The 13,440-nt window shown below is 40.4% G+C and overlaps 2 long non-coding RNA genes across 2 annotated transcripts; one reads left to right on the top strand and one right to left on the bottom strand.

Annotated features, from left to right (window-relative positions):
• Window positions 1–1,091: 1,091 nt before the first annotated feature.
• On the bottom strand, window positions 1,092–10,399 carry LOC126385795 (uncharacterized). Its single transcript, XR_007569444.1, has 3 exons — window positions 10,318–10,399; window positions 1,781–1,871; window positions 1,092–1,238 (listed from the first exon to the last, which is right to left on the bottom strand). It is a non-coding gene; the product is annotated as an uncharacterized LOC126385795 (long non-coding RNA).
• On the top strand, window positions 2,213–12,949 carry LOC126385792 (uncharacterized). The gene is made up of 3 exons (XR_007569441.1): window positions 2,213–2,363; window positions 10,336–10,474; window positions 10,852–12,949. It is a non-coding gene; the product is annotated as an uncharacterized LOC126385792 (long non-coding RNA).
• Window positions 12,950–13,440: the final 491 nt, after the last annotated feature.

Below are 13,440 nucleotides of genomic sequence, written 5' to 3' on the forward strand. Positions count from 1 at the left end.
TTTGACATTTCAATGGGTTGCTATAGCGCCCCCCTTTGGCCAATTGATGTAATATTGCTTCATTGGCATCCTCCCATGACCCTCTACCACTGTGCCAAATTTCACATGGATTGACCAAGTCAGGGAGGAGAAAAACGTGGAACAGACACACAGACAGAGTTTTCGTCATTATATAGTAAGATAATAATGAATATGTGTGTTTATAAATAAGAAACCAAATCCTAATTTTCTTCATTGGGCTATCTTAATAATATTAAAAAACTATTATTACACTTTCTTATTTGAAAAAAAAAAAAACATTTTCAAGCCTATTTTCATATACAGCTTATTTGCTTTTTAGTTTACAATTCATTACAAAGAAAATTTTTGATCAGAGTAAAATAAAAAAATAAAAAAATAAAAATATGAGAGATATAAACAACCAATACATTCACAGTCTAATAATAATAGAGAAAAAATAAAATAAAAATAACTTCACAGTTGAAGAGATGTGGGCTAACTAATATAAGATAATAACTAATAAGTTCTAATATCTCACACACTGTGCACATTTTTATAATGACAGTGTAGTTTGTTCCTTTGCTTACCTGTCTCAGTGCTGCGACTCTCAGATTGTGAATAGGCTTTTGGCGTGACTGTGTGTAAATAAGTAGTCTTTATCGCTTTTAAATAGCTTAATATTCATGTTTTAAATAATAATATTTATGTAAGAAGAAGTTATGTATTAGAATATTATTAGAATAATATTATTATATTAGAATATTATGTAGGAAGTTACTTAATCACAAACAGTAGTGGATGATGGGGATTTTATGTGCATGATTCATATTTAATAATGAACAGTATAAACATGTGTTTGTATCTGTAGGTTATGACCTGTCACAAATATCATGTGTAGCTTCACTCTGTGTTCCACAGATTCTCCTGTCTGCTGTCACAGCCTCACATTTGTCTCCACATTTTTCCAGCTGCTTCACAACCTCATGTTTTCAGTCCAGATGCTCAGCGTGTGTGTGTGTGTGTGTGCGTGTGTGTGTGCGTGTGTGCATAGAAAAGGACTTAAGTCCCTCTGCTGTCTTCCCTCCTCTCTAACCTGCATAGCAACTGCACGCGCGGCTGTCCTCCTCCTCTCCCCGCGTGCAGCGCCGGGATCTGCGCTCGGAGCCAATCGCGTCGGCCGCTCAGTGTGACGTCTTGTTTGTTGACACTTCCATTAGCTCGCCACCTGTGTGACGTCACTGCAGCAGGTTGGGGGTGGGGACGAACCAGAGCAGAGGAGGACACAGAGAACATCCAGGCTCAGCAGGAGGTCTCACTCCTCCCTGTTTTTATCCGCTCACATTCAACATCTATCTGCTTTTTCTGCTGGATCCGAACCAGTGAATTTAAACTGGTGAAACATTGAGGCAGGTTTGTGATGTCAGACACATACTGTGTGACTGGTTAGAGGTTTTCAACAGATAAAAGTCTCATATTTACTCAGACATTTGAAACAGAGGGGAGATTTATGATTTACTAGAAGTGTTTTCTGGCTTTATGTTTCGGTTTTGTCAGAGAAAACAGTTAAGGCACAAGGAGGACTATTGGTTGGTTTCGGCCTACTGGTGAACCCTCCTGCAGCCTTTCTATAGGAACCATCTATCAACTGCTTCTCATCAGGGTTGGACATTAGCACCCGGTGGCAGGGGGATTTTATGAACCTGCCTCCGTGTTGGGTAATAAATAATCAAACCATTGAACTGTTCCATGAAAAAGTCGACTCAATCACAAGATGCTCTACCTAAGTAGTGTAGCATGTCCTCACTGCATCTTCTCGACCAATCCAAGTGAGGTTTTCCTTCTTTGTCTTCTTGTTTGTGTTTACTGGCACACTGCAAAACAACCAAACAACTGCTGTAAAAGAGACGAAGAAGAAGATTCACAAAGCTGAGTAGCGTTAGCAGTTAACGTTAGCATGGGTGTGTTAGTCTAACATGATGGACTATGTATAAGACAATGTGGGGACACATTACTGACATAAAGACAATGGCTGATGTCACAGAGCCAACACAACAGAGGACAACTCCATGAACCAAAAGTAAAAAGGCGATTTTTTTCGTGATAAATAATAATAATAATACGTTGTTGTTTTTTTGCTTTGGTGTCTGCATTTTGTTTATGTGCATAGAATCCCGCCCCCTTGTCCATCACAGCGCCATATTGAAGCTGTGTGAAATAAGGAGCGGAGTGATCCCTCCTCTCACAGTTACAGGATCTTCGGACTCCGCCGACACGTCGCACACGAAACTCTGCCTGGAAACACCGTAAACTAACCGGCGGCCGACAGAGACGGAGCGGCCTCTCAGGACAGAGGGGTCGATTAGGTGGGATAAAATTAATTTCTGCTCCCGACAGCAGCTCTCACATCTGTGTGTGTGTGTGTGTGTGTGTGTGTGTGTGTGTGTGTGTGCGCGCGCGCGCGTGCGCGTGCGCGCGTGTCAGTAGGCGGATCTCTGTGTTGTAAACATGTCCGCTCCTCTCCGTCACATTAACACAGAGGTGGACTGAAGCTGTGAGGACTCTGACACAGTCTGTGGTCCAGATAAGACCAACACGGTGACACTGATATTAACTAGTTAATACGCCAAAATATAATTTAACAGCTAATACCTATGAAGCAGCTTGAATCATAAATACTCATACATGGGAATTACAACGTAGTTTCAGTGGCTTCTTCCATTAAGCCTTCGAAACATCACTTTTCTTGTGCTGCCTTTTGCAAAAACTTAAATCTTGAGCAGCTATTTGGTGCGATTTGCATCAAAAACACGGGGAAAGGCAATGTGCAACTTGGTAAGAAACGTCCCACAAATTGCAAAAAAATAACAGAAATAAAATAAATTAAAAAATAAATAAAAATTTAAAAAAATATTCTGAAAATGATTTAAAAAAAAGAATTAAAAAATAGTGAAAACTACATTTATAATAATAATACATTTCAAAATTATGTTACATAACTATTATAATTTTAAGCACTCTTTCCAGGTAATTTCTTTGTTTATTTTTATTTTATTTTTTTTTTACCTTTCTTTAAAAACAAATAACTAATTATTAATATTTGGGTCATTTCGTCTTTTGTTGCGTATTTCCTTCTTCCGATGTTTTTAAAAGAAATCAAGCCAATTTGCTCAGGTGTCAAAGGGTTAAAAGGCTGCACTTTATACTAAGGCCACTTTAAGAGACGTGCAATTAAAAGTAGTGCAGGTTTCTGTTTCCTCAGCTGTAATGTCTCTCATGAAGCCCAGTGTGACATCCATCAGCTGATAGCAGCAGCCCTGATTCCTTAAAGTGGAGGAAGAATAAAGCTGAGGCTAACTCCTCTCACTTGCATCAAATCAATAATGTAGACAGGCTGTAATTAATCTGCCTGTGAGAGATTATTTATCTTAATTATTTCCTAGTGGGTGAACTGCATTCATGCCAACAGTGCTTCATTTAGGGGCTGTTCCTTATTTATGAGGGGGAAGGGGTGGTGCAAGAAAGGGGGAAGTATGTCAGATAATTCTTTAAGCACTGGGAAGGGATGTTTTTTATTTTGGCAAATTTAAATAGGCTAGTTGTATTTTGTATTTACTAGAGCTCCCACGACTAAGAACTTTCCTGTCGACCAACAGTCCTCATCAGGGTCCATCAGTGGACCATCAGTCCTCATCAGGGTCCATCAGTGGACCAGCAGTCCTCATCAGGGTCCATCAGTGGACCATCAGTCCTCATCAGGGTCCATCAGTGGACCATCAGTCCTCATCAGGGTCCATCAGTGGACCAGCAGTCCTCATCAGGGTCCATCAGTGGACTAGTCTCCTGCATGTTTCTGATATGAATGTAATGATTAAATGATATATTTTAGTGGTTTGAGTTGAAGGTGTGAGAAAGAATAGTATCAGTAACATTGTTAACACTGTGCTACATTACAGAGAAATACAAAACCGTACTAATGAACCTTCATTAATATAGGCCTATATTTTATCTACAAGTGCACGTCACACACTGAGCGAGCCGCCTGTTAATGACGCTGTGGGCTAATGGGCATGTAGCTACTTCCATGTTTCAGATGATACGTCATGTTTGTAGTCGACCAATGAAGATGAGTTTACATATCACCTTGGGTTCGTCCTTCACCTTCTCAAAATGATCCCACACTTTGGATTTCCTGCCCGACATGTTATTAACTAGCCTGTGGAATAACCGCAGGTACCAGCCCTGGAGATTAACCTGACTCCTGTCTGACTGCTGAGCGTGGACACTTCCTGTGTCTGTCCTTTCAAAGTAAACTCACACATGGTCCACTCATATAGGTTTGGATTTATTTTGACAAGGTGCAGCTCCTGATAGAGTTTCACTATTTTTTTTCTGCAACTAGGTGACCAATGAAATCGTGCCGACTGATGACCTTTCTGGTCGACTGTTAGGGGGCAGCCCTGGTACTTATTTTATCACTGATTTTTAAAGACGCCTTCTAAACCCATTGCTTTGTAAGGCTTCTTTAAAAATCGCCAAATTTACACCATTTGTCTTTTTTGAAAAATAATACTTTACTGCAAGGTTTCTTTCAACATCCTACAAATATATTTTACAGTCCGTTGTATATTTTTATGCCTTTTGTGTAAATTAAAGCTTCAAACAAAGGGACGAGCACCCAAACACAATTACACGAATAAATAAATAATAAATTGCAAAAATACAAAATTTGTTATCCAACACGGCCTCACTCCAAAGTCTGGTTGAAATCTGGCACTTGCAGTGACTTACAGCGTCAGATACTGACGAAAAAAGCTGTCCTTTATCATCGGCATGATGCGTGGATGGTCGCTGTTGTAGTTTAACACCACTGGGCGGCATCAGGGGGAATCACAGCAGGACAAGAACGAAAGTTAAGGCGGCAAAAGTACGGTGGGTGGGAGGGTTCTTATATTAACTGTAAATACAGGTTTGTGCACACTTTTCCAAAGCCTTTTAAAAAATTATTTCCAAATCTACTAACTTCTTGTAGTTTGTGGAATATTTCTTGACACGTTGGTCGTCGCCTTTTTGTTTTTCGAAAGAAATCAAACCGATTAGCTTAGGACTCAGAGGTTTAAATACTTGTGAAGGGCGTCTGAAGGCAGCACGACAAATTGATGTTGTCCATGTTTCAAATTGTTAAAGAGAAAACAAAACAAAGTCCCACCCCAGCCACGCTCTCCTCTGATTAATACAGAACAGTCCCTTAATGAAGGAAAGAAGAACTTAATAAATACACAATTTCGTTACAGTATGAATTCTTGTAGCCTGCTGTCAGTGGGGTCGTCTCGTCCTCAGTAGGAATCAAACTACTAACCCTCGAGGTAGATGAAGCCACATAAGTAGAAACAAAAGGAAAGAAGCTTAGGTTGCACACTGAGGGTCACATGTAGGTTTGTGTCGAGTCCTCACAAAGGAAACACAGATTCAGTTTCCAACCGCAGAGGGCAGCACTGGAGATAAGACGACGCTTGAGTCAAAACCAAACCATCTCTCAGAGAAAGAGAGGGGAGCTATATTTAGCTCGGCTTTCTCTCTGGCTGGCTGCTGAGGAGGGGAAGTGAGGCGACTGCGCTGAATGCTGATTGAGATGCTCTTAAATTCATGAATGAAGCATGTGTGGCTCACATTAACTTGTTACACTACTCGCCTGTTACATTTTAACCCTTACAACTCTGCCACAGAAACGATCCGCCAGTGCACATAGTGGTGTTTTTGTTCATTGTGATGTCATTTTTTCAAATGCTTCAGATCCCTTAAATCTGCACAACCTGAGCTAAGAGGTTATGTAAGTCAGTAAACCAGAATAAGTGATGAAAGTATTGATATTATGTCATACATTTAAAAAATACAATGTTTTTTTCATCAAATTTGAAATATAAACATACAGAACATATTGATCCAAAAGATTTCTAAGTGTAAAAATATGATTAAAGTATATCTTAACACTCCATAAGTTATTTGAAATAAGTACAATTTTAGTTTTTGACATATGCTCATTTTTATGCGCATACTGCAAAGGCATTTTGATAGGTTCATCTGCACTAGAAATGTTTCCCCAGAGCCTACACTGGTATTTTTTGGTATTTCATATTTCTAAAATCTGTCCAACCTAAAAGCTTAAAGGTTGTGTGTGTCAATAAACCATAATAATTGATAAAAGTATTCAAATTGTGCCATAAACTTGACACTTCTGTCGACCTGTTTCTCTGCTCCTCAGGTTTTTTAATGAAAGCCATATGACTTTTGACGTTTTGACGTTTGTATTAAAAGTCAAGTTTGTGCGTCTTAACAGATAAAATAAGACGTCTTAACACGTCAAATGTGCGTCAAGATGTGCATTAAGACGTGTTCCTAATTGGTGAGGAATAAATATTAGCACACTGTAATGATAGTAAAATGCAGGTTCTGGTTCAGTGCCAGAAACTGTGCCTATAATTCATGCAAGGTATAATAGGGGACACGAATAAGACGGATACAAAGCTCAATTTTCCTGAATAAAACACCATGTTTGTGTTTAAGAATAATTTTCTATATCATTTATACTGGATGCAAACACCACAGGCTGTGGTTTGTTCAGCCACAGTGGCCAAAGTTTATTTGGAAGAAAAAAGAACAAAAGAAACGCTCAGATTTCTCTAAAATGCTCCTGCAGCTTGATCCTAAATGTTTTTAGTTATAATATTTAGATAGATCCAAACGTTCTGTCTTTGTCTTCCATGTTTGACTCGCTGCCCGCGCTCTGCTGTGGTTAAATTTTTATGTCCGTCCAGCAGAAGCTCCCTCTCTGATGTTATATTTAGGTCTGGACTAAAGGTTAGGCCCATAATCAACTTTTATGTGAAAATTATCACAAGTTATTGCTTCGCAGTTCAGCCAGAAACCCAAAGCCGTTTGTGAGGCAGTTAATCTCTGGTTTTTAAAGGCATGCTGCCTGTTTTACTGCCGCCCATTACTTCTACTAGTGTATTGACACACTGGTTACAATCTCCATTTGTCACTGTGCTGTGAATAAAATCAGTTTTGGGAGTGTAAAAATATTCAGCAGCATTTTGTTCCTGTTTGTTACAGAATCTGTGACAGAGACGTCCCAGCAGCCCACCAGTCTGTGGCTCGTTAGAGTAAGAGTACTAAAGCTGGGAAGTCCTAGAGGGACACTTGGAAACAGCCGTCAATAGTCGCGTTTCAGATAAATTGTCATGCGAATTTTAAAGGTCCAGTGTGTAAGATTTAGGGGGATTTAGTGGCATCTAGTGGTGAGGACTGCAGATTAAAACTAGCTGAAACTTCTCCTGGTTAGAATTCCTTCAGTGTACCAGGAGCTGAATTATCCGCAGAGGTCTCTTCCTCTCCAAAACAGACAGACCAGCTGATTTAAGGGGGATTTATACTTGTGCGGCATGCCCTACGCTGTAGCCCACGCCGTTGTGAGCATTGATACTTGTGCGGTGGTGTGCCTGTGTTGCTCTACAGTTACACCTTCAAAACAGGTTTCAGTGAAGTGCTGTCAAGTTTAGTTGATTCAAAACACATTTCAAACACACATTAAACACACATTAAGCGTGGCTTAATAGAGATAATTTCAAACACAAGTACACAAATCAGCTTCACTATAACTCACAGCGTTCACAGACAAACACTTGTCTTTATCTGGACACACAAATACAACATGCTAATATTTTTAGCTCAAGCCTATGACATTTTACATTGTATAAGTTAGCGGTATCAAGTAGCAGCCAAATGAGTTGTTATATATCACTAAAAAGTCCAATATTGTGCATCCCTAAAAATTCTTAGTTGGAATATGGAAACTTAACCAATAGACTGGTTATTAATTAAGTCATTTATTGCGGCCGTAACGAACAGAGCTGCTGCCAGGCCTTTTCTCTTTGTCCTCGTCTTGTGTAATTTCCCAGCATGCATTACAGATCGTGTAAAGTGTAAAACAGAGTATGATGATCCCATCAGCTAAACTCATTGAGTTGAGTTTGATTGGATTGACGTCGTGGACGGATCGTTCTGGAGGGGATTAGAGATGTCCGAGCCGATAACCTGTTATCTCTCTCCTCCTCTTTCTCTCCATCTGCGTCTCGCTTACTTTGTATCTTTGTCCAGTCTCACTCTCTGTCCTCTACACACACTTATCAAAATCAGAGTGTCTCTCAGATCTAAATGCATTCAGTGTCTTTTTGAAGACAGTAGTCGCGCTGAATGTCTGCCCTCTGACTCCTCTCTCATTTGACTTTTCATCCAGTGAAGCTTTGATTGTTTTAATGGTGTTAAGTGTTTTTTTCCGAAAATGTCAAAATTCAGCTGTAAGTTTTCCTTTTGTTACCGAAGTTCCACCGTCACTTAAAGTTAGGGTAGGCAGTTTAATTTTGGTGCCATTGGGCAAAAATCCCATAATAAGCTTTGAGCATATTGTAATTCAAGAGGCCTGAGAGAAAACTCGACTTGTGCACCTCTTCTTGGCTCAGTTTTCAGACTTTATTTATTAGCCCGTGACGGGAGACTTTGGCCGATCGCAGGTCATTTCAGAGAAAGGGCGTTCCTGTTGGCCTTTCTACAGATGAGTGTGCACGTCCCTTCAGATGACGAAAGCCTCATTCAACGACGGAGAATTCTGCCTACTCTGCACAGCAGCCCAAAAAAGGAAGACGGACTGATCAAAAAGAATCTGACAATAGATGTAATAAAACATGTTTAAATATTGGCATTCAAGATATGGAAGTAAAAGGGCACTAATAGTTTAGCCAAACGCTCAGGGCTGCAGCTTCAAGTTAATGTTTATGTAGCTAACGTTAGCTAGAGCCTCAAATCACAGTGTGTCCTCCGCCTCATAACCTGCCAATATAGACCACCTCGCCAGGAGGAGAGCGGCAGCAGCTCAGGAGATGAGCCCCCACACAGTGGCCGCAGCAGCCAGAATCCAGATAGCATCAAACTATACTGGACAGCCAGATTTTGAAACATTCTGTTGCTGCTGTTACACAGATTACACCTGCCACTGGCAACCAGCCCGCTGTGACACCTGGCGCAGGGTTTATGCTGTCTGATTTCGAGCTGCTACAGTCACCAAGCAAAGGTCCTGGAGTTGTTGCCCACTCTCCTCCTAGTGAAGCAGTTCACAGCGATGGATAGTAGGGCTGCTACGATTAGTCGACTAATCGATGACTAATCGACTATTAAAATAATCGGTGACTATTTTAGTAGTCGACTAATCGGTTTGAGTCATTTTTCATAGAAAAGTACTATAAAAGTACCCAAAATACTCTTACTGCAGCTTCTTGCGTTCAGATATTGGCAGCTTTACACACTCTCCTGTGACAGTGAACTAAAACCTTTTGGCGTGAATATGAAACAAGACATTAGATGACGTAATTTTGGGGTTTGGGCAAGACAGACAGACATTTTTCAACATTTTAACACATTTTTCGACGAAATGATTAGTCGACTAATCGAAGAAATAATCGACAGATTAGTTGACAATGAAAATAATCGTTAGTGGCAGCCCTAATGGATAGCAAGGGACCTGGCGGTGGCTAGCTAGTTCTTGTCTCAGTTGTTGTCTGATAAACAAAGAGATAAGATTAAATAACTAAATGTATGAGAAACCCTGGGTTACTGTATGAAGGGCATGTGGACCCCCAGTGAGCAGCCGGAGCAACCAGAAACAAAACAGCGCTTCCCTCTGGATCAGTAAACTTTGAGTCAACTTTCTGTTGCTGCTGTTGCAAAGGTTAGACCAAGCGCTGCCGCTGGCTACCAACCCACTGTGAGATGCTGATGCTGGACAATTTTGAGCCACTGCAGCCACCAACTGAAGATCCATCTCTGGAGCGGGTGCTGGCTCTTCTCTAGGCCAAATAGTCCACGATGATGGGGAGCGAGGCGGAGGGATCATGGGGTGGCTAGCGCTAATTCTTGTTTAATTTGTGGACAAACAGAAAGCGAGAGTGGGGGAAAGTCAGGGTGAACGAATGCACTGCCAGTAACTCAACAGTGACATAAGATTAAATAAATCAGTGTATGGCAAACACTGGGTTACTGTATGAAGCACGTGCATACACCTGTGGTCGTGCGGTGGGAGGGGCTTAGGACAGACAGGAAAGAGCTGTAGTAGGAGGGAGTATTTATATTTATATAACCCTGCCTACCCCAGCTTTAACTATGACTTACTGTTACAATAATAACAGAATCAATTCACATACAGTCAACCAAATAGAAAATGCAACAGAGAACTTCGAAACAAAGACAACTAACTGTGTATAACTCTACCTGTGTGTTGTTGCTCAGGTGTGACTTGCTGTGTTGGTGACTGTGATGATGGGAGGAGAGCAGAGCCATGAGACGAAGGCTGAGGAGAAAGAAAAAGAGGCGGATAAACATCAACAATCTGCCCCTACTGACAGCTCAGGATCTGCTGATGCTGAAGGTATACACTAAAGTAGCTCAGTTGTAACTGAGTACATTTACTCAAGTACTTAATAATTTACATTTTATTACCTCATATTTCTACTCCACTACATTCCAGGGGGAAATATTGGACTTACTGCATGACATTATCTCACAACTTTTCAGATTAGGCTTTTACATCATATTGCCTTCACAGTATTTCTTCAAATTTGGCACAAACGTCCACCGTCCACCCCACTGTTGTCTAATTCCCTCAAAAAGTGACTTCGCAAGGATAAATTTCAGTTTAGAGAAGTCATCTTCAACTCTTTCTGATCCTCGAAATAAACATCACAAAAACACAAACTGTCATTGCACACATTGTTAAACAGATCATTATGCATTTTACTCCCACAGACACCCCAGGAGAGCTGCCCCAGTGCAAGATGGGAAACAAGATGGTGGACAACATGTGTTTCATGATCTCATGCACCAACTGGTACTAAACTGAACCAGCAGGTTAATGAAACAGAAGATTGTTAACGTGACTTCTGGGCCAGACACTGCCTTCATGGATTCACCGAAAATCCAAAATGAAGCCGTCGCTGAAGTCCCACATGCTCCCTGCATCATTCCACTGATCATAAAAATGACAAATTGCCATTTTACAGCTTAAACAAATGAGATATAACATGATCATCAGTGAGCTTTAGAGGCGCTGTTAGGTAAATATTGTCACCGTAGGTCGGAGCCAGGCTAGCTGTTTCCCCTGCAATCTTTATGCTAAGCTAAGCTAACCAGTGGGGGCTTCATTTTAACAAACAGATGAGAGTGATAGTGATCTTATCTAACTCTTGGCAAGAAAGTGCAAAGGCTGTGTTTCCATTTTATTTATAAGGGAAGACACCTGTAGCATATCGCTAACTCTTATGCTGGCACAGGTGAGAAAAATAATCTGGTATCAGATACATCATGGGAATAAGGTGATTGTTGTGAGTGTCAGTCCTTTCCTTTCCGCTTCTTCAATGTATAAACTAACCAGGTAAACACATTCATTCATTTTCCGTAATCACTTATCCTGTTATGGGTTGCGCGAGTGCTGGAGCCTATCCCAGCTGACACTGGGTGAGAGGCAGGGTTCACCCTGGACAGGTCACCAGACTATCAAAGGGCTGACACATAGAGACAGACAACCATTCACACTAACATTCACACCTATGGACAATTTAGAGTCACCAATTAACCTGCATGTCTTTGGACTGTGGGAGGAAGCTGGAGCACCTGGAGGAAACCCACGCTGACACAGGGAGAACATACAGACTCTGCACAGAAGGGCTCCCCCACCCTGGGTTCGGACCAGGTTGTTGGAGGTTAAAGTCACGATCCCACACTGGCTGTCTTTAAAATCTAATTCAGTCATAAACGGAAGAGGCAGAAGAAGGGACGGAGAGAAGATGATTCATGGACTGTATGTAATATGGCATTCAAGGAAACCCACTTACTGTAAAACTTCAATTTAATGCCCACTCCCTTTTAGTAGTCTGGTGTGGCTACACGTTTTGACAAATAAAGGCCTCTCTTAATTCGAGGCCTGGTCTGGTCGCCAAGCGGCTCATTTTCATAGAAGCTCTTTGGATGTATAAAACAGGTTGTTGGCTACCCCCTGGAGCTGACATTAGATCACTGTATAGATCCTGCATACAAATATAAATGTTTGAACTTCTGTCAATATTGACATGCTACACATCATTAGCTTGGTTAGATTCTCCACAATTCAATAGTTCAGTTTATTTTATTGAAACTATGAGCACCAAAGAACAATTCAAGAGAGAGTGAGAGAACAAGAGAGATGAAAAAAGGTGGTGACTCCCTACGTTACCTCTGAACTGGGCATAAAGTCAAATTGTGTGCCCATTCGTCAGTTACCTGTTAACTTATTCATATTCCTTTGGTCAGTACGAGTCTTCAGATCAAAATAATCAAAAGGGTTTTTCATAAAAATGAATCCAAGTTGTAAGTATCTGAATAGCTTTAAGTTGCGGGTGCTGAAATCCTCGGGTGCCATAAAACTCTCTCTGATGCCCCATCTGTTGGATCTAGATCAGTGATTCATAATTTATATGTTATCCGAAGCCTAATTTTTAAACAAGTAATATTCATACTGGTTTAAATAAACAATTCCATTGTATTCCCTGATCTTTGCTGAGCAACAGTTTTGTTTGAAAGGAATTAAAGGCCTGTCCCAAATATAGGCCTGTTGAGTTCTGTTATATCAGCAAATAATAGCCCAGGCTATTAATTGAAGTTTTACTGTAAGTGAGTATTTTTTTGTGGTGCCAATAAAGACTGACTGTTCTACTGATCACAGCCGTGTATGAATATGTTTCTCGTCACGCTTTAGCAGATTGAAGGTCGGAGAAGTAGACTAACATTTGACTGAATTATTGAGTTTTGAATTTGACCAAAATTCTTTTAACTGGCTGAAATAAAGATGTTTGATTTTTTGTGTCTCATTACTTTTCAAGATTTAAAATTAATTGTCACTATTATATTGTTCTCCTCTTAAATGTTTAAGGAATACGGCAGCCACAGAATGACCATTTGTGTATCAGTTAGTTATGTTGTGTGACCTCGAATTTGAAAACTTCGTCTTTCTTGCACTCCTCCATGGAAAACTACGAACATATTGGTTTACTGATCAAGTGGGGACCATGTCTAACAACAGCACAAAAAACAGTCCCTTACAGAAACTGTTGCAAAAAATAAGCAGCTTATAAACATCAGAGTGAAAAACGAGATGTGAAAAAAAAGGTAAATAAGGTCTGTGGTGAACACAAGCTGAAGAGACTTTCACATTTTGTTCTGTGACAAAATTCATCAGTCAATACCCCAATGTGAATTTTGAAGTTTCTATGTGTCATAAGTGGGATTTAGACTTCTGCGTCGTATCAATGCCGTACCTTCTGCCATAGCCTGATGTTTATGTTTGTAAGGTGAAACCATTTA

Source organism: Epinephelus moara, chromosome 24, assembly GCF_006386435.1.
Source record: "Epinephelus moara isolate mb chromosome 24, YSFRI_EMoa_1.0, whole genome shotgun sequence".
In the NCBI taxonomy this organism is placed as follows: Eukaryota; Metazoa; Chordata; class Actinopteri; order Perciformes; family Serranidae; genus Epinephelus; species Epinephelus moara.